Source organism: Chelonia mydas, chromosome 3 (assembly GCF_015237465.2).
Source record: "Chelonia mydas isolate rCheMyd1 chromosome 3, rCheMyd1.pri.v2, whole genome shotgun sequence".
In the NCBI taxonomy this organism is placed as follows: Eukaryota; Metazoa; Chordata; order Testudines; family Cheloniidae; genus Chelonia; species Chelonia mydas.
The window spans coordinates 71829008-71856803 of record NC_057851.1 but is presented as its reverse complement, the minus strand read 5'-3'; the positions used below and the strand labels follow the sequence as shown (position 1 = coordinate 71856803).

The 27796-nt window shown below is 39.7% G+C and overlaps 1 long non-coding RNA gene across 2 annotated transcripts in view; it reads right to left on the bottom strand.

The window, feature by feature from the left end:
- Positions 1-564: 564 nt before the first annotated feature.
- LOC122465004 overlaps positions 565-27796 on the bottom strand; it is a 194356-nt gene continuing 167124 nt past the window's right edge. For both annotated transcript variants that reach the window (XR_006289505.1, XR_006289506.1), the window contains one exon: positions 565-2979. This is a non-coding gene — a long non-coding RNA (uncharacterized LOC122465004). The remainder of the gene's footprint in view (positions 2980-27796) is intronic.

The following is a 27796-nucleotide window of genomic DNA, read 5'->3' as shown; positions in this document are numbered from 1 at the left end:
TGTAATTGAAATAATGGACATTTTCAAAAAATCCAAAATTTTCCACTACAGTTTTGAAAAAGTCAGTTTTCAACAAAATTATTTTATTTGAAAAACTGTTGACCAGCTTTACGAGAGCTGGGTGAAACATTCAGCTCTGACAGAGACTTCCTGTGTGATATCTGGCACATCGCCTCATCTGTTTGTGCCTCAGTTACCCATCCGTAAAATGGGGATAATACTACTTTTCTCTATCTTGTGAGCACTTTGCCAGTAAAGATACACTGTACACAATGTATCACAATTTTTATTTAATTAAATATTAATTATAAGGCATATTAATTATAAGGTTTACACTTAGAATAGATGTTAAATAATATAAAACTCTCTATATATGCTCTCTATATACCAGTAAAGCTGCACACAATACACCACTGACTGACATAACTATGCTGGCTGAAGCCTGTAGTTTAGACCTATCCTTAGACTGTAAGCTTTTTGGGCAGGGACAGTCTTTTACCTTGGGTCTGTTCACTATCTTAAACAATGGAGCCCTGATTTCATTTTGTGCTTCCAAGTGCCACTATACTATAAACAACTAACAAGAGTATAAATACAATATGCTAAATGTAATAGAATGCAATATAAATAACAAACCATAGGTCATTCAACTTTACTTTCATTGGTTTCTCCATCTATAAAATGAGAATAATACTTACCCCTTTCTAAAACAGTTTGAGGCCAACACATGAAAGGTGCTATAATTGCAAAGTACCATAAATCTACAGTATATTCATTTGTGCCAGGTCAGTGTTACACTGATAGCAGTCTAATGGACATATAAATTACATTATATGTTGTGATTATTTTTTGCTGTCTCTATTTTCATTTATTATATCCTAACAATCTGAAAAGCCATGTCAGTTACATTTAGAAAATGTTTATTAAACCTGAATAAATAGCCAGCAATTCTCTTATTTTTATTATAGCATATTAAACAGTGCAATTACATCTTTTGAGGATGTGTATAGTTTTAGATTATTTAACGTCTATTCCAAGTGTAAACCTTACAATTAATATGTAGTAAAGTGCCTACCAGTTACAAATTAAAATGCTGTGTACGAGTACCTTTCCACAGAAAATTCCAGGAGCGTTTACAGAAAGTTTCTTCATCTAACAAACACAAGCACTTCCTCTAATTACATCAAACACATTAACCCTTTATCTCCTGTTTTAATTAGTGGATTTAAGTAGTAAACAAAATTGATTTTCCCATAAGTAAATTAAAAAATTCACGCTGTAGTCTAGAAAGCTGTTACTTGGAGCTACAAATTTTGTACATCACAGCAAGGTAAATGTTGTAAAAGGCAGCATATCACAGATTTCACTGTACAGATGAAAGGCAAAGCACAGCACTATCTTTATAGACAGAGTTTTAGAAACAGAAATTTGTAGTAATTTCTGTCCTATATTTCCCACAAGAAATGTGTTTTTGCAGAATAATTCATTTTTATATCAAAGATGATTCTTTATGCCATTAAGACAATACATTTTTTCAGAGACTCTACACAGATGGGCTGATAGGCTGCCGCATAACTAAGAAACTGAAATTTATCAAACAAAACTTCCAAACAACCCCAAAACAATGCTCACAAATTCCTGGTGCAGTTCAGTTCGGCACAATGTTCAAACAAGGCAGAATATTTTGCCCTATGTCAGGTGGGGATTTAATTAGAGAACCAAGTTGGGGAGGGGATACCACAATAGTTAATTTTACCATTTCCTAACCATTCCTTTCAGAGCTTAGCAGATCAAAAGAAGCACAAATACCAGGAAGTTAAGTTACGTAGCACACTGGGCTCTACTTTTTCAAAAGTTTAACCTCTGTTGCGAGTCAGATTTAAAAAAAAAAAAAAAAAGCTGCTGGCCCCAGTATTTCCTGCAGTGTTATTTTTGATCGAAAACTTTGTGGATGTGTATGATATTGCTGAGAGCCTATTGGCAGCTGAGCACCTCTTGCTGTAGTCTCCATCATTATTTGCCTGTCTTGTCTATTAACGAGCACTATCATCCCATCGTAGGATGACAGCTGCAACACGTACTCAGGCGCAATAAACAGCTAAATGAGGCGCACAGCAATTTCACTTGTCACCAGAGCCCTCGGCACGACTGGCTGCACAGCTTGATGCATAAATTCATGAGGCTGTTGCATATGATGGAGTATGCCTGGCTGAAAGAGGTGATGGATAGCAGGGCAGCTAAAAATGGCCATCACCTTGACTCTGTCAGGACATTTTTTAAACCTGCCCTACTAGCGCTCTTGCATTCTTTCTTGGCCACTATCCCTGAGCTAGAGGCTTTCTCAGGTACTGATTTGAGACTTTCCTTTAATAAAGGTTTTTGAGCCTAGAGTCAAGTTTCTTCTGTTTGTTGCTAGGTCATATAAATGCAGTACATAATAATTTCATTTATGCTCTAAAATAATCATATAATTGAACACAGAGAAGTAATAAATTTAAACGCTAACAATAGAAAGTCTCATAATTTTCTGAAAGAAGTCTAAAATATGCTGGTTTAAAAAATTATATATAGACACAGATCAAAAGAATATATTTCATGATATATATGAATACATAAATAAAGCAACTTTTGAAAAAATCTGTAGGCAGATTCAGTCATTACACTGTGGAAACTGAAATCCCAATACAAAAATGTATACAGTTCAAAATAACGTTCCAGTGCACACTGCTGGATCTAGGTTAATAATGCATTTTCTAATTAACCAATAGAATTGAATAAAGTAACAGTCCATGAATTAACTTGTGTCTAAAAAAAGCTATTTGGGGGGTGATTGGGTGTATGAAAGACAGAAAAAACCCATTTGAACCAACTTACTGGGCTTTTCAGAATTAAAACCAGAACTCCAGTTGCCAAAGGTGCAGTATTTGATGTCCCAGTGAAATGTGTTACATCCCCTCCATCTATGTTACTGTAAGTCACCTAAGGAAGACAAATATAAAGGCAACAAAATCAATGAGGCAGTATCCTGAAAAGCTTTATGCATTAATCTCTATCACACAGCGAAATATACACCACTACAAGGGAAGGAAGTCACTTGTTCTCCAATAAAAAAGAAAACCCTTGGTAATAAACAATTAATATAGTTGTCATGATTAGTTATGCAACTATGAATCAGTGTTCACAATAAAGATGACCTTTTTCATAGTTTTACATATCTATGATTCAATCACATTCAAAAAATCACTAGTATGTTTAAGTCTTTACAACTATTCTGATCATTTTCTCAATGCTTTTATACAACATTGAATTTAAAAAGGGGGGGAATTTATTCTAGACTGTACAAGGAATGATCTGGGACCAAATTCTCTGCCCCTCCCCCTTTTATTATTCACAACCATTCCCATTCAGTCTCAACCTCAATTTTGAGTACTTCAAATTCCCCTTACTGAAATTTGTATATTTTGCTTTTCTACTCTGATAATTTTCTTTCTTCGGCATCTCCTATATCAGTCCAGCCACTTAGGGCTTGTCTACACTGGCATGCTAAATCAGCTTTGCTGTGATTAATACAGCATCATTGATTTAGCAGGTCTGGTTAAGATGAGATAATGGCAATGGCATTGCGCTCTCCCCTCGACTTCTGTACTCCATCTACTCAAAAGGCAGAAGCTAAGTTGGCAGGACAGCATCTCCTGCTGATGTTGTTCAGAGTAGACACCACATTAGGTCAGTGTAAACTACGTCACTCAGGGGGCTGATTTTTTCACGCTCTGAGTGATGTAACTTGCATCAGCTTAAGCGGCAATGTAGAACAGGCCTCAAATATAGTTTCCTCCCTACCAGCAGATGGAGACAGTACACTGCAACTTTATTGATAATGTCATCCCTAGTTAAAAATACAAACAAAAAAGGGGGCGGGGGGAGGCACTAACTTCAACAGCAGACAAATCAATGGCTTCATAAACTCAGTTTGATACTTGTAGTCCTAATCTATGTACAAGACAACAGTAGTGCACAAAAAAAAAAAAAAAAGAGAGAAAAGAGAAGAGAAGAGAACCTGGACTGTCCTTGAAAAAAGAAAATTATCCCATTGTCTTTGATTCTCTGCCATTCCAAAAGCATTATTTTAGCATAGTTACAAACTGCAGACTGCTCTCCTTCTAAGCACTGATTCCACTGAAGCCTGACCATCAAGGTCAACATTTTCAAACTTGGGTGCCTAAAGTTAGTTGCCTGAATTTTAGACGTGCTGAACTCCCATGGAAGTTAATGGCACCTCTGAAAATTTAGATGCCTAAATATGGATTTAGGTGACTGATTTTAGATATGGCATAGTGCCATCTTGTGGGCATTGCAAAAACCTATTCGTAAAAGAGGTAGGAGGAAGTAGTCTACAGAAGAAGAAGGCATACCAAGTTTCAGGATTCTCTGAGTAAGATACAGAATACAGACTCATGCAGTGTAATAATTAAATAAAACCATTTCATTGAAATCTGAGACTCCCTGCTTCCCCCAAGAACTCAGTGTTAGTCACTGAAGCTGGAAAATGTTGGCCTAACTCTCTAGAGTGTTTGGAAAAAGCATGAAGCAAAACCCAAGTGGTTGCTTTCCAGATTGTCAGGAAAGAAGGATCTGCAACTATGTAGTATTGGAGTCCTAAGGAAACCAGAGCTGTTTCTACTTGTCATGTATTTATATCAGCTGGCGGGGGAGTGGATTCTCAAACAAGTGATCCTGGTCTGCTAGCAAGCCCCTTATGTATATGAGAAATGACATCAACTGCTGTCAGTGAAAGCCTACTGAATGTTCTACCACAGTGGTTCCCCGACTGTGTACTATAACCCCAAATGGGGTTGTGCCATTGGCAGATGGAGTCATGGAGATCCCTAGTGTGCATAGGACACTATTTTGCACTGCACAGAGTGACTTCAGGTGTATGGTGTATGCAAGGTCATGATGCATGGAGGATGCCATTTTTGCTATATAAAATGGAATCCTCCATATAGCACGATATCTCAGGTACCATATGTATAAAATCAAAATGGCATGCTCTATCTGGCATGACCTCACACATATGGCACATGTGAGGTCACACTGTGTGGAAGACACCATTTTGCTCTACAAAATGGCATCCTCCATGAGGCATGGTGTCACACATATGATGCATGTGAGGTCACGCTGTGCAGAGGACACCATTTTTTCTTCAAAATGACATCCATCATGCTGTCTGGGATACCAAGAGGAAATAATTAATTAGAATAGGGTTGTGCTGGCAAAAAGTTTGGGAACCCTGCCTGAGCCACTGGCTTAGCCCACAAGATTGGCGAAAGATGTGTTTAACGTAGGAATTGCAAACTTCCAAATCAGGCATGGATTGGGAATTACACTTCTCATCTCTGAAAATAAAATAAATCCTCAAAGTTGTTTCTGGCCCATGTGGATAGGTGCTGGGTTTATGAGGTTTTCTGGAGTCTAGACTATTGCCTAAGTCTCCGTGGGAATCTGGGGCAGAGTTAATGTCTTTTGGAAAATCTTAACTACAAATTGTCTCACTTCCTGGATGTTTATTTACATCTTTAACTATCTTAACTATGTTTTTTTCCTCGGAATGTAATATTAAAGCTATCATGCATGTCCCATTTACTATATCATGTTTCAGTGCCTGAGCAAAGAGAGTCTGTCTTATAAAGGTATAGTAGTATGAATAGCTACATGCAAATTCATGTAACTCAAGAACTTCCCAAATGCTATCAAAACTTATCTAGAAAAGGACTGATTTCTCATACTGTGTGTGTATAAAGCTTTTTACAAAGCATCCTTACACTTTGTCCTAAACACAATCACGCTTCCCACTGAGAGATCTGAAGATCAAGCCTAAGGGCCAAATTCTTCTTTTAGTTACATGTTCACCTGCGTAGCTGACAGCACAATTTCCCTTAGGACATTAAACCTGATCTGATAGTCTATGGACAGCCAGCGCACTGATCTGAGCACCAGAGTGATGTGCTGCTGTCAACCTGTGAATCAGAGGAACTACTGCACTCACACTGAGTGAGGAAAAAGATTCATGTAAATTGCTACTGAAACCACCTCTCACCTCTTTCTAGTAGGGATGGGCAAATCTGAACCTCGTGGGTTGAAATTCAACACAAACTTAAATAATGTTTAGATGCCAAGGAGACCGATGCCTTAGAGATACTTAAGACAAGCTGATGATTTATCAAGTTTGCCTTCCACTTAGGACAGACTGAGGAGCAGAGATGGGAAGAGAGACATTGGAATGAAAAAAACCAAAGTATATACCCATTTACAGAGTACCCACTTGAGCCAGCTCCACTTTTGCATGCTTCTTGTATGGCTAATATAGCACATGCTTTTCTCTTGCTAGAAAAATATACTCCAGTTTTTAAATGAAATCAACCTTACCAGGGAAAAAAATACGAATTAAAATCACAGGACAAAAAGTTTCAACAACTCAAATTAAGATTGCAATCAGAAAACATTTTGACAGGATCCAATGCCTAATTCCACATAGATTGGACATTTTGTAAAACTTAGTACACTGGGAAGTTATTTCCGCAAACTTCTTGTTGTTGTTTGAATTGATAATGGAGAACATGGGCCACCAAACTATGTTAAGCAGGCTGAGAATGTGGGAAACTGTTTTAAGACTACGGAACTGATTTTGGAGCTGCAGACCATGAACTGGCTCAAATTGAGCCTACATTTGAGTTTCGCTTTGGGGAATCTCAGGGAGGAAGTCTGCACAGTAAGGAAACTGCAGACTTTCTTCCTTCAAACAGCCAACTCCTCCTTCACTGAGACTTCTTCCCTTGCTCTGTTGCAAAACCCACCTTTCCCTTCTTAGTTCCAAGCTCCTCTCCTTTTTACTGTTGCCTAGCTACTAGATTAGCCTATAGAGCCAGCAGTCACAGGAGAGGGAGTGCTTCTCTCTGATACTGCCCTGTTGGTGCTGGTAGGAATGTTAGGCACTTCCAGCCAGTTCAGAAGGCCCTGGGGATTTGGAGCTGGTAGGGGCCATATCTAACGCTTCCCCAGGAAAGAAGAGGTGCTAGCCAGCATCCCTCAAAAGCCCTAGTGGGAGGAAGACACTCTGTTCCCAGCAATAGATGTAAGAAAACCCCAACCCCTACCTGATGAACCCCAAAGTAATTGAGGGTAAGAGGTCCTAGGATTTAGTGTAGTGGGAGACATTTCCCCAGTGGTTTTGATTCATCTTACTAGGAATTCCAAAGCAAAGCTATGTGGAAGATCTATGGTCATCACCTAGTAAATGGACATCACCTTGCAAATACCATGGTGAATCCAGCACATTTCACACAGCCCTAGTTAACAGGGGAAATGTGCCAATGGGCCATATGCATTTCAGATGATGGAAAAATATTTGAACTGCAGCTCATATAGAAGAACTGCAGCTCATTAAACTGGGACAATATATGCTTTTATGGGAAATTAGTTTCCCATCCCAAGTAATATGCAGAAATGGACAGACAGCAGGCTGTACACATCCTCGTTTTCATTAGAAGACTCCTCAGTCTACTCTGAGGAGAACAGTCTACTCTCTTCCTAATGCAGAAAAAAATCTCCTACTGTCTTTCACAGGCCAGACAGGTGCTCCTTCTTTTTCTTGTTCATTATCATGCATGTTGATGGGGGGAACGGGGACGGTGACACTGCACCCCATATTCTTCATAGTTATATTATTATGATATGATTATGGCATAATTATGATGCATTTTGTACAAGATAAGTCATGTGAGGTGTCATTGGAAAAGTTATGATTTGCTGAATATGATTATCCTAATTATATGCATGTATCATTTTTGTATCTGAAGTTATGAATATTGACTATGTATCTGTATTTCAAATGAAGTTACACCTGGGTAACACCCACTGGACAAGATGCTTTCAATCTAGATAGCTGGCAGGGAATGCCCTATTCATGATAATGGGCCATTAGGGAAAACAATAGGCCTTAGGAGAAGCTCATCTCACCTGGTGAGCCTTCCTGGGAATGCTCCAGATTGCCTGTTGGCTGCTATGACTCTACAAGGACACAAGCCACAGGACTCTGGACTCCATCTTGGGATGTCAGTATTTTTCCACAAACTGGTCTGGGAACTGGTTTTGGAACAAAGGGTTCCCACCATATACTAAAGTTATATAAGGCACGGAGTGACATCACCGAGACATTCTTCACTCCCCACACAAGAAGACTCCTGGAAATACCTGAGGAACATAGACTGAACTGGGACAAGTGCTGGACCCAGGCTCAAGGGATTTCTAGCCTGTGTATGAAATACCTGGGGATTCCAAGCCGCAAGGCAAGCTTGTGCCTTAAAAACAACAAGGAGTCCGGTGACACCTTAAAGACTAACAGATTTATTTGGGAATAAGCTTTCGTGAGTAAAAAACCCACTTCTTCAGATGCATGGAAGAAGTGGGTTTTTTACCCACAAAAGCTTATGTTCAAATAAATCTGTTAGTCTTTAAGGTGCCACCAGATTCCTTGTTGTTTTTGTGGATAGAGACTAACACGGCTACCACTCTGATACCTTGTGCCTTAAGAATCTACAACTCTGCTTGTACCATCAACTAGGATGAGAATCTACTAATTCATATCTAATCTATCTAGTATATTAAGCTTAGGTTGCATTTTTGTTTATTTACTAGGTAATCTGCTTTGATCGGTTTGCTATAATTACTTAAAATCTCTTTTGTAGTTAATAAACTTATTTTATGTTTTAATCCAAACCAGCGAGTTTTGACTGGAGTGCTTGGGGAAAATCTCTTCTTAGTTACCACAAGTGTGCCTTGTTCTCTTCACATAGAGGCAGAGGTGGACAAGATATTAAACCCATATATGGGCCAGATTTGACCAGGGTAGGACGGTACTGCTCTCGGGTCCTAGGCTGGGAAGCTGGTAGTTAGAGAGCCTGCGTGTATCCCTACCTGTGTGAATGCTGGAGAAAATGCAGGCTGGAAGGCTTTGCAGCTTGTCACAGCAGCACAATGTGAGAGAGAGCCTAAGCTGGTGAGTCAGAAGGCTCAGTAGTATCCCAGTTCCACGTGGCACCTCGGGGAAACCCATCACAGGGACTTTGTTTAATTCTTATTGAGTAAGGAGGGAAAGCAACATGAGGAACTTTTTTGACTTTTCTTTATTGTCTCAGGTTCATTCTTAATTTACAAGTTAAACTATTCCCTTTGCAAAGTAAATTCATTATAGAAGCATCTGGGAGGGATATTTCCTGGATATTAAAAAATAAATAAAAAGTAAAAAGCTCGTATGTTCTGGAGGAAAGTTAAAAAGAAAATGGCAGAAGGGGTTTTAGGTGGGGAATATGAGGGTGCACCACAGAACTCAGAATCACTCCCCATTTACTCTTTTCCCAACCCACTTACTCTTAACCCAAGCATAGTTGCTCCCAGTTTCCCAATTACTCCAAAAGCGCAATCTAGTAGTAGTATTAAATATATGACAGTAAATACAGGAACATTACTCAACTGTAACCAGCCCAAGAGAGTGAGTCCAGCATCCAGTAGAATTAGCCAGCCCCATCTTTGACCTCTGACTACTAAGCATGAGCATATTTGTCCTTAGGTTTCTAAAGTGAGGAACTGCAATTCAGCACTTACTTTTCGCACTTACTTTTCTCCCGCAATGACAAGTATGGGTAGAAAGCCCAATGTTCCCATTTTGGACTCTGTGGTGGTTCAGTCTGAACCCTGGTCTCTGCTAGACAGCTGCCCACCCCCCATTGCTTCTGTATTGTTTGTTTCAGGGAGGTGGAGCATTGATCTGAGGCCTAACTGGGGAAGAAGATGGTGGGGATTAGTTCTGGTCAGAAGACCTGCTCTAGCTTTTCCTTTTTCCACCATACCTTTCACCAGCCTCAACAAGCCCCTGGAAAATGGTCAGTCATGAAGAGTAAAATCACCTCAGGACTGGCCAGCTTCCCTCCATACCAGATCTCTGACATGTGTCCGTAGGAGTCCAGAGCTTGTTTATATTCCTTGTTTATATTCAACAGCCATGATACAACCCAGAAGGCTGGAAGCATTTTTCCCCACTGTGATAGATAGGAACAAAGCCTTCTGAAGCAAGCAGTGGATAGAAAGTAAATAGGTTCTTGAGCTCTGGGAACACTAGTAGTGCTGCAGGCAGGGAAGCAGAGAACATATAATAAATATAGTTAAAGAGTAGGGAAAATATATTTATTTTTACTCCTTTAAGTTTTGTAACATCCAAAGACGTGGTCAGGGCAATCTTAAGTCCAGAAGGGCAGAAAACGTCCTCTATGCAGGCGACACACTTGGCTGACAGGACAGGAGAACTGATATGAGTGATCTTGTACACCAGTGAAGACTTACATCAGAGTTCAAGCCAGTAAGAGCCAACAAAAAAATTCACTGCCATCACCACGACTATACAGACTAATATTTAAGATATTTTTTACTTTGCTTTCAATAATATGTAATCTCTGTTATCAGTCCCCACAGAATGACACGTGTAGTACAAACATATCAGTACAGTTTGGACCATAGCGAGGAACATTCTACAATTTGGGGTAAACTTGATAGGAGCATTTTTACCTATGTTGAGTGCTAATTGTCACAAGTTGCATCTCACATGTACATGTAGTGTAAAATCCACAGCCCTATAACACAATGCAATGCTAGACATAGAGTAGTGCAGTATGTAGTATTTTTAGCTAAGCATGATGATTTTTTGTTTAAATGAATATTGCCTGGAAGGCACAACAAGAGAACCAGCACTGCACTAAATCAATATTCTGTCTTGTAAAACATATAACAGCATTAGGAAATAACACTTAATCTGAGCAAGACCTGGGTATGATGCATTCCTATCTCTATGGAATGTTCCCCAAGTACAATGTTTACTTTCCTCTCCTTTCAGTTTATACTATACTTATCTCTGAGATTATGGTCCAAAAATAATTAACATGGAAGCATTCATATATACAGGTAATTTTATATGGTGGTATAAGATTTTAAGTGAAAGCACAGTCATAGAAATTAAAGATGAAAAATAACTCAGAATATTTTGTCCAACTACTACCAGCATGGTCTTGTTCCCTACATTAAATTTCCCAAACACTTGTGGCTCCCCCATGAACACTCCATGGCTCCTTTAGGGAGCCATGGCTCACAATTTGGAAAGTATTGTTCTATAGATTCTTATATTCTTACAGTATGAGAGCACCATTATGCTGTCAGGGCAGTGTAAAGGGGCCATAGGGTATAAGAGAGTCAGTATGAGTACACACAAACAAACACCTACCTTTCTTGAATTGAGATGACCAGAACTATATACATCCCGCAGAAACAACCCATAATGACAGTGGCTTTTTTCAACATCATATCACATTACCCGCTCATGTTAAATTTGCTGTCTACTGTCACCTCCAGATCTCTTTTGGGCTTTCCTGTTTTACAAGTAAACACCTGTTTCAGATACTTTCCCTGATGTATTAGCTTGTAGCAACTATAGACTATATAAGGCTGACAAGTGAGGCCAGATAGAGGATGATTTCTTGAGCCCCTGAGTACTCAGAATTCATTTAAAGAGGTGCTATATTATTTTACTGATTTACATTATGCCGGGGGGAGGGGGGGGGAAACAGTCAGAAGGGGGAAAAGGAGTGAGTAGCAAAGCTGAAGGTGAAGAAATGAGTCAACAGAGAGAAAAATCTACGAGTTTTCAGTTTTCCATTGGAGGGAGATACAACTAGGAATTTGTTAGATTTTCCTCTGACATTTTATTTTTCTTCATTGCACGAAAGCATACATGTCCTAAAGGCATCCACTTGAGAGTGTGTTGTTTGGCTTGTGCCATTATTACAGGCCGAGTGTCTCTGATACATTATTACAGGCCTAGTATCTCTGACTCATAAGAAAGAACCACTATAAATTTAAACCACAGCCTTGTTTAATCCCCCTTCGCCCACACAGCCAGGAAATTGACTGGGATGTATTACCTTGTATGTTCTCCTTGATTTACTTGCATGTTCCTCTATTTGACATTATTTTATATTTCATAATATATTTCTTCATCACATTATAATATACCATGTGTTAAGAGCAGCCATGTCCTCCATTTTTTAGATCTGTTTACCTGTGCCACTATTATACCTATACAATAATATCCATTATGTGATAAAGGTCTGACTCAAACAATGAGTTAGGTCACCACCTTGTTTATTTCCACTACCTATGTACCAAGGAAATAATTGTGTGGTAATTTATTTGAGGTTTGTAACAGGACGGTAGGCTCTATGACCTGCATAGGGATGTAGGGCTTTTCTATTGACTCATGCTGTTAGCAAGAGTAAGAAGCTGCATGAAAACCACTGAAGAAGTTTTTGACTCAGAGTAGTTGGTGTGACTTGTTCATTGGACCAGGATATAAGAAGTCTGTGTGCTCCTCTGATCAGATGGACTCTCTGAGATGATCAGCGACAAGGACGCTCTGCAGAAAGTCATAGGAACAGCGAGACTTCAAAGAAAGCCTAGGCTGAGGTTTATGAACTGTCAAGTGTTGTTGTAGGCACATTGGTCCCAGGAGATGAGAGAGACAAGTTGTGTCATCTGAAAGAGCCCTGTGTAGCTCGAAAGCTTGTACCTTCCACCAACTGAAGTTGGTCCAATACTTTTTCTCTATGTTTGTTACCAATATAGCAAAACTCAAGGCAGTGGGTAAAGTTTGCTCTGATACAGCACAAGATTACTTAGTACAGAGTGGGGACGCTATCTTGCTTCCAACGTTATCAATAGACCTGGTTGAAAATTTTTCAGCGAAGTATTCTTTTTTTAAAAATAACCCTTTTTTGAAAGAAAGAAAAAATTTCAGAAATCAGTTTTCAAATTAACCTTTTTTTTAATGAAAACTGAAACACTATCATTTTTTGTCCCACTCATTTCCTGCATTTTCAGTGAGAACATGGAAAAGGAGAGAAAGGAGAAGGGGAAAGGAGAATGGTGGTGGGAGAAGAAAAGACCTGAAAACCAAAGTGTTAAAAACACTTCCAAAATTTTGTGCTAACTCTCCTGATCATTTTTCGATCAAATATGTCTCCTTTCCCCCATTACATTTCTACAAGTGAAAAATAGTGAGGTCTTTTCTGTTCATGTCATATGGGTTCCATACATAGGCGCCTACTCCATGGGTGCTCCAGGGCTGGGGCAGGGGGAAAGAGGGGGAGAGGATCGGGGTCAAGAAGAGGTGGGGGAGGGGTGGAACAGGGTGGGGTAGGAGGAGCAGGGGAAGCTGTGGGGGGCGGGGGCTGGGGCAAAGCAGGGGGTGAGCACTCCCTAGGGAAATGGGGAATTCAGTGCCTATGGTTCCATAAAAAAGTGAAGAGGTATTTCACCAGCAGTGTCAAAAGTTGTTGTACAGGTGGGATAGAGGAACGTTTCTGAAAGAGGCACTGCTCACAAGGGCCCAGGAGTGGCTGGCTAAGCCTAGCTGCTGCAGCATGGGTATCTCCACACTAAGTAGTTGTGCCTCATGCCATCACAAACTGGCCAGAAGAACATGTCTAATTTGTCAAATATAATTGAGAGACACCTGTATTCCGGAATAAGGGAGCCAGTACATTGGATGATTCTGATATTCCAGAACCTGGAAAGGAAGGATTATCTGAAGATAAAACATTTGTTCCTGACATAAATGAGACTGCTGAGAGTGCCAGCAAGACAGAAGACAAGGAGAGAGCTGCTAATAAGGAGGAATGGGAGGCAGCCATAAAGTGGTCGCCAGAAGGTGGAATGATGGACTGAAACTTCGCCCCCAAGTAGCTGTCTAGGATCAGCTTGTGGGATTGTCATATCCAGGCTGAGAAAAATTCCTAATGCTTAGAAATTCAGGACAAAAACGTGCTATCTGGACAAGCAAAAATGTCAGGTAATGTGGACAGGGTGGTTGAGTGACACTAAGCATAGCAACACTGGAGCATCAAAGGGTGGTCGGAGAGGCTGAGGGGGCATAGAAGAAAGAGCATTGGGGTAGGAAAAGGAGAAGGGGTTGAGCTGAGCAGAAGAATAGAAATTATCTGCCAGTTATGGATAAGAGGGGACAGGCCTACTTACTGTCAGCCACATCAGAATGCCTTGGGAGATGGGAATGGGACCTGGGAGAAGTACACCGTGGACTCAGCCTCAGTTTGAATGTCTGTTATTGATCTAATCAGTGGGGTATAATGAATAAAGAAGAAGAAAGACTGGGCCTGGGGTGTTCAAAGACAGCTCTTTTTGCCAGAGAGGCAAGTAGTTTTCTTGGCTGTGCAGTGACTTTTAGGGCCTGGCAAACTTGACAGTAGCTGCTGATGATACAAGACACAGTTTGGTTGGATTGTAAGAGAGAATAAAGTTTGCAGCCGTTAGGCCAAAGTCAGATAGTTCAAGGACACACATTTTTGACGAAAAGGGATAGTTTAATTTGCCATTCAAGCTAAGAGAATGGCAATTTGCTTATTTGCTACTACTGCAAACCAAACTTTGATTGATTTGAGGAGGAGGAGGACTTCTGTCTACTACTTTGCTATCAGAATTCCAAACATAGTGGGGAGACAGTGCCACAAGGACATAACCTGTAGTACAGTGTGGCGCATTGCTGTGCTGCCCCACGAACACTCCAGGGAAGGATTGGATTAAGGGTTAAGATTATGAGGGCAGTAATCTTAATTCCTCCACTTTCCAAAAACAAAAAACAAAAAACGAAGCTGGTCATACTCTCCATCCTGTATTGTGACTTACAGTTATTTACTTTATTTCCCATACTGATTTTATGAGTATTTATATGCAGTAATACTTTTTTTTTCATTCTTTTCCCCCACACTTTAATACAGAACATGCCCATCTCATTTCTAAGCATCTGGGTTGGAAGTACATGCTTTGAATTAAGTGAAAGTTTCAGCTTTCTTTTCCTACCTAGTTTAAAACTTGCCTAAGCCCTTGCAGTCTGAGTAGGGGGAGGGAAAACAGGGAGGGGGAAAATGTAGTCTTCATGCTTTCTATAGGCATCTTTAATTTTCAGATCCCAGTCATGTCACTTTAAAATAAAAAGACAGGAATATTACTATCATTTATGATTCTTTTAATCTTTTTACTCTGGCATGACAGCAAACTCAAAGACACTACGTTGCCCTGCAGAAGACAGTCTAAGGAGAGTTACTGAGGCATTGGTTCAAGTTGTGCTATTCAGCTCTTTCTTTTTCTGTTGACTGACTTATTAAAAAGATAGAAATTCAATGGCTCCCTCACATACTCCCCCACAGCAAAAACTCCCATTCTACAGTGGCTGTAAAAATTAAGAAGATCCAGAAAAGAATCTGGGACAGAGTACATTCTCTATATCAAACCTGTACACACAGGCCATCCTTTTCAGGGAAGAACAATAAATGTGCTTTCTGCAAGACAAACTCAGTGGTAGAATTTAAATCCCCCTCTCTATACTGTATTACATCCAGGGTCCAGTGTGATTTCTTTCATTTACAAAGAAAATGATTCTAGACCTTTTCTGGGGAGGTAGGAGGGAGAAATGGAATGTTTGAGAACTTGGTATTGGGAATATGCGGCTTTCGGTAAATGGCAAGGTGCAAAAGGCATCTGGGGACCATGGAGTACGATCGAGTTACCACTACTTACTTAAAAGATTAAAATTACTTCTCTTCCCAAAGATAGGTGGCATCCCTTCCAGCCAAAGGGAGAACCAATAAGTATCATGGCTGTGCTAGCCGGACATGGTACAAAGACAATTATATGGCCATTGCAAGTGCAATAGTTCTAATGGAAACAGAATAGACACTATTAACAAAGTCTGCTGCACAATGATTGTTTACCATTCTTCCATTTTTAGAGGCCCAAATGAAGATGTGCACGCTCTCTCTACTAACTGAGTGGATAAAAAAAAGTTTAAAATTATTCATGACAGTTTTACACTTTATTTTGTTTTAGCTATGAAGATTATCCTTTTATCTCTCAAATCCTTTGCAATCATTTCCATTAATGCAGAGATAGCTCCCGGAGAGTGCAGAGATCATCAATCACACACTCCCCTGCTGCTTCACTCAAATAACACACTACTCATATCCTAGTCACTGTCTGTGCTTTTAACCATTAGAAAAGCTGTAGACTTGATCATCTCACCTTCCCAGGAGTTAGTATTGATATGATAAAGAATCTGATACATTTGGCTGATGAACTTAAGACCGTCAAAACCACTTTTGGCATGTTTGAATATTGTTTTTTTTTTTTCAAAATGGGAATAATACAAAGGAAAAGGCAAAACATTTAAGTGAAAATAAAGGGTACTATTTTTCTTGCATTGGTTCATAGCTTTTAAAAGAATGATCAAAGTTCAGCTAATAATCATGTTTGTCAGCACAAGTTACCTATGAGTACAGGCCTTCCACAGCCTAAAATACAAAACCTGTATGTACTGTCAATACAAAGAAATGAGATCCTGCCAGGACTATGATTTTCACATTAAAAGGAAGGTTTCAAATCATATTTGGCCCAAGACTGTGATTTTGTAAGATTTACAGAATCTAAGACCAACAGAAAGGTTTCTATGACTTTTTTCTTCCAAATTCCAATAGAAATATAAAATTGTTAGATTTTCTGTTATAGAACTAACTCATGCAGCATAAGGCTAAGTGGCCAAATCAATAAATATCAGTATTATTTCTTACACTACCAGGCTTAACGAAGAAAGAATTACTTACTCCTCAAACTGGTATAGACATTTCACCTTATTATCTAGAGCCCAGTAGAAAAATGAAAGGAAAAACGAAGACATAGATATTGTAGGTCTAACCAGATACAGTCAATAAAGGGCTAGATTCTGCCATCTTTACAGATGCTGAGCAGAATCTTATTCCTTGTTCTTGCAAACATTTATGCACATGCTTAAGTTTAAGTATTTGAGCAGTCTCTCTGAAGTCAATGGGACTATCCATGTGCTTAAAGTTGAACATCTGTTAGTGTTTGTGGGATTGGGATTTTACTGCTCAAACCATCCCATAGATTTACAAGGGGAAAAAAACTACATAGAAGAAAACATGTCTGAGATACATTATAGATGGTGTTACTTGGGACCAGGACTCCATAGTAAAATATTTGGGTTGTACTTCTCTTTGTGTAGTCAAATACCCGAGAAATGTTTTATCTGCCTGTTCTAAAATTTACCTTCTCATTAAAAAAAAATTTTTTTAATGAAAGCTAATTAGAAATTAGTTAGGATTTTTCTTAACAGCTATTTATGAACTGGCTAGCAGCTTAGTGTTAAACTTATCACACTTTTTGTTAAACTGGAGTGAATCAGGCTTAAAATATTTTGAGATATATTTATTAAAAATTCAAACTGCAATATTGTAAATACCTTTGCTTTTACATAAACTATTTTCTCTCCAATTCCATTTTAATGAAAACATTTTTGGAAGACTCTGGATATTATTTTTATTGCAAATCATTTATCATAATAAGCCAAAATATTACAGATGTACACTTCTATATTATTAGCCAGTATGAAATGGTTTTGACAATGTACTATTTTAATAACTATTCTGTTAAACATTCCCATTATTTTTAGTATTTAACTATAGCTTATATAAAAAAACCTGAAACAATTGAAACTGACAGCTGTATGAATTCATTTGTAATTGTGTAAGTTTAGCAATTACCGACATGCAGTTTTCAGGTTATATCACAGTCTTGAAAACTTTTTAATCCCAACTCAAGTCCCTTTAAAGAAAACCAAAAATACTTTTTTTTGAAGACTCAGAGGACTAAATTTGCAAACAGATTTTCACTTATGTCCCTATTTAGCAAAGCACTTATGGGTAGAGTTGGTCAGGAATTTTTCAACTAAACATTTTTTTCATTGAAACCAAAACTTTTCATGGAAATGTATCAAAACTATCAGGGCCAGGATGGCATTTCTGGTCAAAACAACAGATACCCACCCTCATCCTAATATAGCTAATCACCTAGTAGTTAGGGTACTTTGCTGGGACATGGGAAACCCAGATGATTTCTGTAATCACCAGTTTATTGGCTGTTTTATGGGGATAAAATTTTTCTCTCTGAGAAAAATTTCAAAAGGTCTTTATTTTTGAAAACTCCCATTTTCATAGGACAAGAAAACCATTTCTCACCCATCTCTAATTAAGGGGTGATATTCACTAATGGGTGTGAAATCAGAGATCCAACTAGATGATCATAATGATCCCTGCTGTATGCAGTGTTGTTGTAGCCATGTTGGACCCAGGATTTTAGAGACACAAGGAGGGTGAGGCAATATCTTTTAGTGGACTGACTTCCACTGATGAGAGAGACAAGATTTTAAGCATACACAGGGCTCTTCTCTTGTCTCTATAATGATCCAGTCTCACTTTAAAATCTATTAATGAAGCACATGTTCAACTTTAGGCATGTTTTTAGGTCCTTTGCTAAATAAGAATGGGCTGAAGTATATCATAAATGGTATGCTGAACTGAGGCTCTATACCTGGAGAAGTAGGGGTGTAAAAGGTGGTTTTATGTCACCTTTGTACTTCCCTAATTCTGGGCTGTTCTAACTTCTGTTGACTAGCTATGGCCCTAAGGGGTGCATGGGAAACAGCCAGAACAATCAGGCAGCAAGAATCCAGCTCCTGATTTTATGCTCCATACTATAATCTCTACATAAAATGAAAAATCCATCTGCTTTGCAATTGACTGCAGCAGAGGAAACAAGGATCATTTTCCTTTCCATGCCTTTAGCTTCGAAGTACAACATTTAACTCCCACTTCCACATCATTCTGATAAATATCCTCAGTGTGTTACTTATGCTAAGGACCACAATGCACCATGGTGCATTTTTAAGCCTGGCTCACATGAAAGAATTGGGAGATTACAGTCATCACGTAGTGATGGAGATCCATTGTGTTACCGTTTTCTCTTTTACCTTAGTCTTTGTAATAAGGATGACTACACTGTTAAATGTCTGTTAAGATCATTTATTTTTTCGAGATCTTATTGTGATTTTTTTAATCATGAGCATCCGAATCTATTAGGAGGCTGAGAATTTATTAAACATTAAAATCCAATGAAAATTCATTCCCATGACAAAGACTGGTATCAGAAGAAAAAATGGCAGAGTATATATTTTTGCTCAAGACAATGTTAAGATAATAAGAATAGGCAGTAACAGAGAAACATTTAACCATAATATTGGGAAAGATTAGTGCAGGAGAGGAAATAGTTCAAAACAAAATTTTGTGAAAATATTACAATAGCAATTTTACATCTCAAATCTTGGGTGCAGTGGTACTTATGATATATTGACTTCTGAAGAATGAAAATCCTCTTCTAAGTTTTGCTTGAGAACATTATATTCCCAGTATCACTTTTGCTACTTAATTGTCCCTCACAGTTGAACCTAAGGTTTTATACAGAGTTGTGTGGGTCACTAGAAGATAGGAGTTTAAAATGCTCTGCTGGCATAACTGTACAAAGTTGATCACATTTACCTCAAAGCAAAATATTTAAATACAAGATTATTAAAGCTGTGTAAAAAATATGATGTTAAAAGAAATAATATTCTGACATCACACGTACTACAGGTAAGAATGATGTCAAAGTGAACATTCTTCATTTGTATTAATGAGGAAGAATAGAATATGGAAAAATAAAAAACCCAGGTAAATATAAACTCTTGCAGAAATAACGAAGAACGTTTATGAAAATATAGCAAAATATGTACTGTGACAGTATAACAGAAATCACAGAACAACAATCATGTTCTAATAGTCAAAGAAGGGAGAATTCTGTGCTGATTTACAGTATAATAAATATGACATGACAGAAGACCATCCACTAGCCAAACGTTTACATACTTAAGTCAGTAACTCTCTTTCGGAGTATTTGATAAAGCTGAACCCAGGCTTTTTTTATGATGCACACCATGAATGTATTATCTGAGAACCAATGTCTCAAGTCCCATATCCCATAACGAGTTACTTTCCATGTTTAGCCATACAAAGTTTGCGTCTAGTTTCAAAATGCCAAATTCTGCTCCAATTGTCTATTTATAATAATTTGTGTCTATTAGACTGCACCTGGCCAAAGAGGACTGAAGATTAGAATCATAGAATATCAGGGTTGGAAGGGACCTCTGGAGGTCATCTAGTCCAACCCCCTGCTCAAAGCAGGACCAATCCACAACTAAATCATCCCAGCCAGGGCTTTGTCAAGCCTGACCTTAAAAACTTCTAAGGAAGAAGATTCCACCACCTCCCAAGGTAACGCATTCCAATGTTTCACCACCCTCCTAGTGAAAACGTTTTTCCTAATATCCAACCTAAACCTCCCCCACTGCAACTTGAGACCATTATTCCTTGTTCTGTCATCTGCTACCACTGAGAATAGTCTAGATCCATCCTCTTTGGAACCCCCTTTCAGGTAGTTGAATGCAGCTATCAAATCCTCCCTCATTCTTCTCTTCCGCAGACTAAACAATCCCAGTTCCCTCAGCCTCTCCTCATAAGTCATGTGTTCCAGTCCCCTAATCATTTTTGTTGCCCTCCGCTGGACGCTTTCCAATTTTTCCACATCCTTCTTGTAGTGTGGGGCCCAAAACTGGACACAGTACTCCAGAGGAGGCCTCACCAATATCAAATAGAGGGGAATGATCACGTCCCTTGATCTGCTGGCAATGCTCCTACTTATACATCCCAAAATGCCATTGGCCTTCTTGGCAACAACGGCACACTGTTGACTCATATCCAGCTTCTTGTCCACTGTAACCCCTAGGTCCTTTTCTGCAGAACTGCTGCCGAGCCATTCGGTCCCTAGTCTGTAGCAGTGCGTGGGATTCTTCCGTCCTAAGTGCAGGACTCTGCATTTGTCCTTGTTGAACCTCATCAGGTTTCTTTTGACCCAATCCTCTAATTTGTCTAGGGCCCTCTGTATCCTATCCCTACCCTCCAGCGTATCTACCTCTCCTCCCAGTTTAGTGTCATCTGCAAACTTGCTGAGGGTGCAATCCACACCATCCTCCAGATCATTTATGAAGATATTGAACAAAACCGGCCCAAGGACCAACCCTTGGGGCACTCCACTTGATACCGGCTGCCAACTAGACACAGAGCCATTGATCACTACCCATTGAGCCTGACAATCTAGCCAACTTTCTATCCACCTTATAGTCCATTCATCCAGCCCAGACTTCTTTAACTTGCTGGCAAGAATACTGTGGGAGACTGTGTCAAAAGCTTTGCTAAAGTCAAGGAACAACATGTCCACTGCTTTTCCCTCATCCACAGAGCCAGTTATCATATCATAGAAGGCAATTAGATTAGTCAGGAATTAATTGCTATGTGCCTTTCCTTGGATTTTTGCACCATACTACTACCTTAACACTCTATTTTTACAAAACAAGTGCAAATTTTCAAATCTATAAAATCCAGGAAGTGAAGGAGAGAGACAGAAGAATATGTTAATGTTACCTATATAATAACCTTTTTCAAAGCCTTCCTGGCCCTGCCATTTTTATACCATTGTGTTTTGGTCTCCATGAAAAGATACAGGTATCAACATTGATCATTGCTGTAGATGAAGGCAGTGGCCATTGTTGCATCTGATTCAATTCAACAACTGAATGCTTTCACAATGAGGAAAATGCATCAAATTTCTTCCTAAATTAAGAAAGCAAAGCAAACACCACACATTTACCTTAAATCTCCACTATGGATTTTATTTGAAGTGTAAATATGGCTAAAATATTACTACTGAGTGTTGGCCAAGTCATTTGTGAGCCTATAAACTTTGATTGATGGATACTAGGGAAGAAGGACTGAAAGATCTTTTACCTGAGTATGATGTACTGAGTGACTCATGATGGTTTACGAGGATGTTTAAAGCCTTAACAGCACTACTTGTTTCCATGTAAGAGCTGATTTTATAACTTGGACCAAAGGCCACTGACATTTTGATTCCATAAAACATACATATCTATCAGAGAACATATCTATCAGAGAAGGTTTATTTTTCAGAATATGAAAAGTCACAATTAGGCCTATGGGCAAACATTGTTGAACTGAAATAAAAACATTTTTATGAGAAAAAATTATGTGATTATGGTAGAAAGGAGAAATGTAAAAGATATCAGAGGACTGTATAGCATCTATTAACTGTCCTACAGTACATACTGTACTCCAGTCACTTTAAAAAGTATAGTGGATATCTGACATCCACTGTCCCATGTTACATGGAATCCATCAAATCCATCTATAGAAGGCATATTCAAATATCCATTTAAAATTGCAAACACAGACTCAAATGCAGCTGTGGGCACCTGCACAATGGCCAATACTCTTGAATGGGCAGAATGAAGGAGGTTTAAAAGGGTACAGTTATATGTCTCTATATGCTTTATTTTCTCTACAAAATACACTTAAAATCTGTCTCTCTGTTGTACTGGAACCACTTTTAGACCACAAAGAGTTTCCTGGGTTTCCCAGGGCTCTTCAAAATCCTGCATGTTTGAGTTCCTTATGCTTGAAGTAAAATCACTTGGCCAGTGAGCGGTACAGTTTCAAAGTGTTGGAGGTACCACTAAGGCAGTATGAAATACCAGTAAAAAATGTTAGATGTTTCAGGGCTTTGCACGTCATATTAATTTCACAAAAAATGATTTTCCATTCGACATGGTTCAAATTTAAAGTGATATGTTCAGATATATACATCTGCTGACATGAAAACTGATGCATGCATATTTTGATGACAAAAAAAAATTATAGGCACAATCCCACAGAAAATGAAAGTGCAAAGGTTTTCATGAAAAACACACCAACACATAAAAGGGTACATGCCCTGAACCTACTTGGTGCCACCACCCCAGATATCCATGCATTTGCAGGACTGAGCCAGATCTGGGATCTTCATTTTATGATGCCTGGTGCATCACTGTCAACCATGGTCACTCTGACTGGAGGAACAGTCCTTAGTAGGACCATGAGTGTTTGATTTGAGGTATCTGTCAACCTGCCGAGGCTCAAACATGCATGCTCTGCATGACAAAGACAAAATGAAGCACATAAAAAGTTATTCATACAAGAAACTTGTGCAATCCATTCCTTCACTGTGAATAACTTTTTCTATAAACCTCAGTTTCAGGATTTTGGACAGTTTTGAACAAGGAAAATGAGGAGACATCAAATTTCTGTCAAAAGTAGGGGATTTTGGGAATTAAGCAAATGACATCCCTCAAAATGAGGGACATTTGAAAGAGATCTAGAGGAAACCCTTTCATGTACTGGTATTCTGTGTGGCTTTCCATATAGGGTGACATTATTCTCAAACACATAAAACTTGAATACTCAGGTTTTACCTGGATGAAGTGTGTAATGGATGAGAATAACAGGGACACAGGGTTAAGTCCTGTGGCCACTGCACTTGTCTGTGGTTTGGAAGACACTCACAGCTATTTCATACTGTTTTCTTACAGGTTGTTAAGACCTCTGGTTCCACATATAGTTATGGATCCTCCAGTGGCTCAAACCTCAATACTACCCTTCATATTGACCTATGGACAGCCCAGAGATCCCATCCATGAAATACACAGATGGAAAGGGTGCCTTGCAAAACCACTCCTCCCACATCTCATTAAATATTTAGTTGACACGATGCAGAGGGCCTTGACTAGAAAATCCTTAACCTAAGTGAGGTTCATCCAGAATGAACATTCCACCATAACAGTGGCTAGCAGCAGGCATCTTAAATCTCCCTATAATAACCCAGCAATGGAAGAGTTTGTTGCCAGCTGGCATGTTCTTTTTTTAATCTACTGCATCCTTAAACACAACCGTAATAGGCAAATATACACACATCTTTCCCAAAATAATTGTACCCCATGGATTCATTTTTGAAATCTATTAGAAGTCAATCATTACTGGCTTCTGCTAAAATCTTATACAATATTTTGAAAACATATCCCTTGTAGTCTTTGCAAATTGGCTTACTTCCCTTTTTTGGGGCGCGTGGGGTTGGGGGTGTGACTGTGAATGCAATCTCAACACCATACCTAAGTCCCATGGCAATCATTAATTGTTATACTATCAGGTTATGTGAACAGATTATATAGAAACAAGTGTCCTCATAAATGTGTGTACAGTGGAGTCCATGATTTAGTTTTCAATTCCACAAGCCATGTTCCCTCTTTCCCATGAGATCCACTGATCACTCAGGATTGTGTTTGGGGGCAATTACTCCATTTCTGCACCAAGTCATTATTTTGTAAATGCCAACAAGCAGCCCATTCTGTATTACATGCCTGCAGGTCCCTGCATTCTGTTTTTAATGCTGGCATAGGCAGTGAGTTATATGGGCTAGGGATGCCCGCGCTCCACCAATATTCAGGTAAGTGGGCCTGGCTCCACCAATGTTTGGGCTTATATTTTCACAGCTGTTCCATCCATAGGATGGACTGGGGCAATTGCCCTGGGCCCTGCACTTTGGGAAGCCCCACACTTCAGGGGGATGTTGGGTCCAGGGCAGACTGGGTGGCTAGTGGGGAGCCTGGCACCAGCAGCAGCGAGCGACCCGGACCCAGCCAACCCCTCTCCGCTCTGCCCCGCCTCTTCCCGCCCCTGCCCCCACTCCGCCTCTTCCCCCAAGCCCCTGTTCCGCCTCTTCCCACCCCTGCTCTGCCCCGCCTCCTCCTTCCCCTGCTCCACCCCCTCCCGCTCCCATTGCACCCCTTCCACCAAGCCCCGTCTTGCTTCTTTCCAGCTTCTGCCCCCTCCCCCGAGTGATGCTGGGAGCCAGCAGGGAAGGGCAGAGCGGGCTGGGGCTGGGTCTCTCGCTGCCTCCGGTGCCAGGCCCCCCACTAACTCCCCAGGCCTCCCTGGACCCTGCATCCTCCTGAAGCGCGGGGCCCCCCAAATCGCGGGGCCTGGAGCAGTTGTCTCGGTTCATACTATGGATGGGATGGCTCAGCTTGGACCCATTCTGGGCACCACCAAAAATTATACAAACCTGGCGCCCATGCTGGCCAAAGCTAGCTTGGTTTGATATCGCTTGTGCTCAGTGGGCAGTCTAATCATGATGGTTGATGGCTCCCTTGATTCTCATAGCTCCCACTGTGCTCAAGGTTGCAGTGTATTAGCCTGAACACAAATATGAACTTAAAAGTGTACACAAAGTATTTATTTAGATAATACATGCAGATACATTTACCCATTTCCTAGAAGGGTAACTTTATGAAATTAACTTGAAGTATTTAAGTACGGTAACTGACGTACATGCTGCACAGTCAGACTCACTGATGCACTTAGTGTTTTCTTGTTATGAAAAATTAGAATTGATTTATTTTTATAAAAATAAAGGTGATCTTTCTAAAATATATGCATATGAACAAGGGGACAATTTTTCTTATAAGAATGAAATATTCAAAAATAAACATTGGTTTCTCTTGGATACACAAAGGTTTTTAACGTATCAGTTTAAATAACCACTTCCTCGAGGTACCTAGTCCTTAAAACATCCATTTAAAATCACTTCTGGTTCTGAGTTGCTGATCCTTGAAATATCCTTGTTTCAATGTCACAGGCTAGGTGTCCATTTGCCTTTCTTTACCAAAAAAAAAAATAGCAGGTAATGCTGTGGCTTTTGAGATATAGCAACGTGACGCAAAGTGACAAATAGGACAATATGTCACAATGAAATATGCTATATTACAGCATAATGCAATGCTGATACCTAAAGAATCTATAATATGAATCTTATAAGAGAAGCCTTACTGCTGTACTTGAGTCCAGGGATTTTTCTGATAGATTAAAAGGCTACTGTTACAATCCAGCCAACTTTAACAAGGATAATCATTTATTTATAGTTTACACATGGTCATATATTTTTGCTGTATTCTTTTTACAATGATGTCTGAGTCAGGATTTGTGTGTGTGTATAAACAGACTTTTTTAATATTAGCTCACTCCTCTTGCCTGATGGTATCACTCAACGATACCACAATTTAGAGTTGTGTTTCCCATTTCAACCAAATGGAAATGACTGTGGCTTCAGGAGCAATGAACTGTTTCATCAGTAGCTACAGGCTTATTAAAAAAAAACAGGGGCCCTGATTCTTGAGTCTGTCCATGTTCCACTTGGTATACCTCCACTGAGGTGGAAGTGAAAGGAGGCTTTAAGACGCTTTTGTGCTGCTATTATTGTTGGGCTATCTAGGGTCTAATCTGGCCACCAGGACAGGTTAGAGCAGTTTCAAGGCTCCTCTAAATTGCATTCAGCTACCGCTACCCCAAGGGGTCATTGTAACATCCAAGAATAGCTAGAGCATAGTGGTGCTCTGGTCTCAGCCCTTTTTGCCCGTCAGGTTACAACTACATTTCCCACACCGAGGGCTGTGAGAAGATGTAGGTATAGCATCACCCTCTGCACTCCGTGCCTCTGAAGGAACATTAGAGTATCTCCTGAGGGCTGAATCCAGTTGGTTCACAGCCTCCTTATAGTACCAGAGCAGCTTAATGGGGACATATACTGTACCCATGTTTCAGGCCCATATTTTTAGTATAAATGGCTGGCAATCAGAAATGAGAGGAAGCAGGCCCGCCGATGGGGGCGGGCAACAGGGGCAATTGCCGAGGGGCCCGGGTGATTTAAAAGGGCCCAGGGCTCCCGGCCACTGCTGCCACTACTACAAAGCCTTTCAAAGCATGGCAGGGAGCCCCGGGCCCTTTTAAATTGCCTGGGCGGGCCACAGGGCTCCTAGGCACATGCAGGGTGGCGACCGCTCCGGGCCTCGCATTTTGGGGAGCTGCGTGGGCCGGTGTGATTGGCCAGCACAGCTGTTCCCAGAAGTGATGGGTCAGTCCCGGAAGTGACGGATTCGTTATTTCTGTCCCGGGCCCCGCACTCCCCTAGAGACGGCCCTGTGGCCCAGAATTGCTGCCAGCAGGCCTGAGAGGAAATGTATAAAGCTTTAGGAGTTTTAATTAAATATTACTTTGTGGGAAAGTTTTCTCAGGTGTTTCAAATGCAATATATCACAACTATCATAGAGTATATCTATCTGCAGTATATATTTACTCCATACATAAATGCTATATTAAGAGAATGGTCAAGTTATACGGTTAAGAAATCAAAAATCAGGAAATACCAAAGTTAAGATTGCATGTGTCACCTTAAACCTGCCCTTTGTTTGTATTACAGCAAAGTCCTTAATTATTGATCATATGTTTTTTTCTTTTGCTCTCCTATGTCCCCTCTTCTTCCCATTTTCCCCCCTCCCTGCTCCTTTTTATTCTCCCTTTGTCTAGAGCTTCAACTTGTATGAGTTTAAAATCAAGAGTGTTTTACAGATAGAAAATATATTAAAAAATTCATAACTGTACTAAGAATATGGAATTCATCTGTACACAACAAGGATTCCCAAATTACCCATGATGAAGTCACCCGTATCTCATCAAGATAAATTCCAATACACTTATGATAAATTCCCTGCACACTGGAAAAGAATACATAAGAGCTGAACTCTCCTCTGACATTTATCTTCTCTTGTGAGGAGGGATAACTCACAAGTGCTGTAGTCACAAGTGAGTTATTATATCTCTCCTCACAAGCAAAGATAAATGTCACAACAGAGAGGAGCCATCATGTACATATGCTGTAAATGTATATATGAGTATATAAAACACGATAAATATTTCTTTTCCCTTCCTACTTTTGAGGATTGAAATTGTTTTTGATTGTAGCT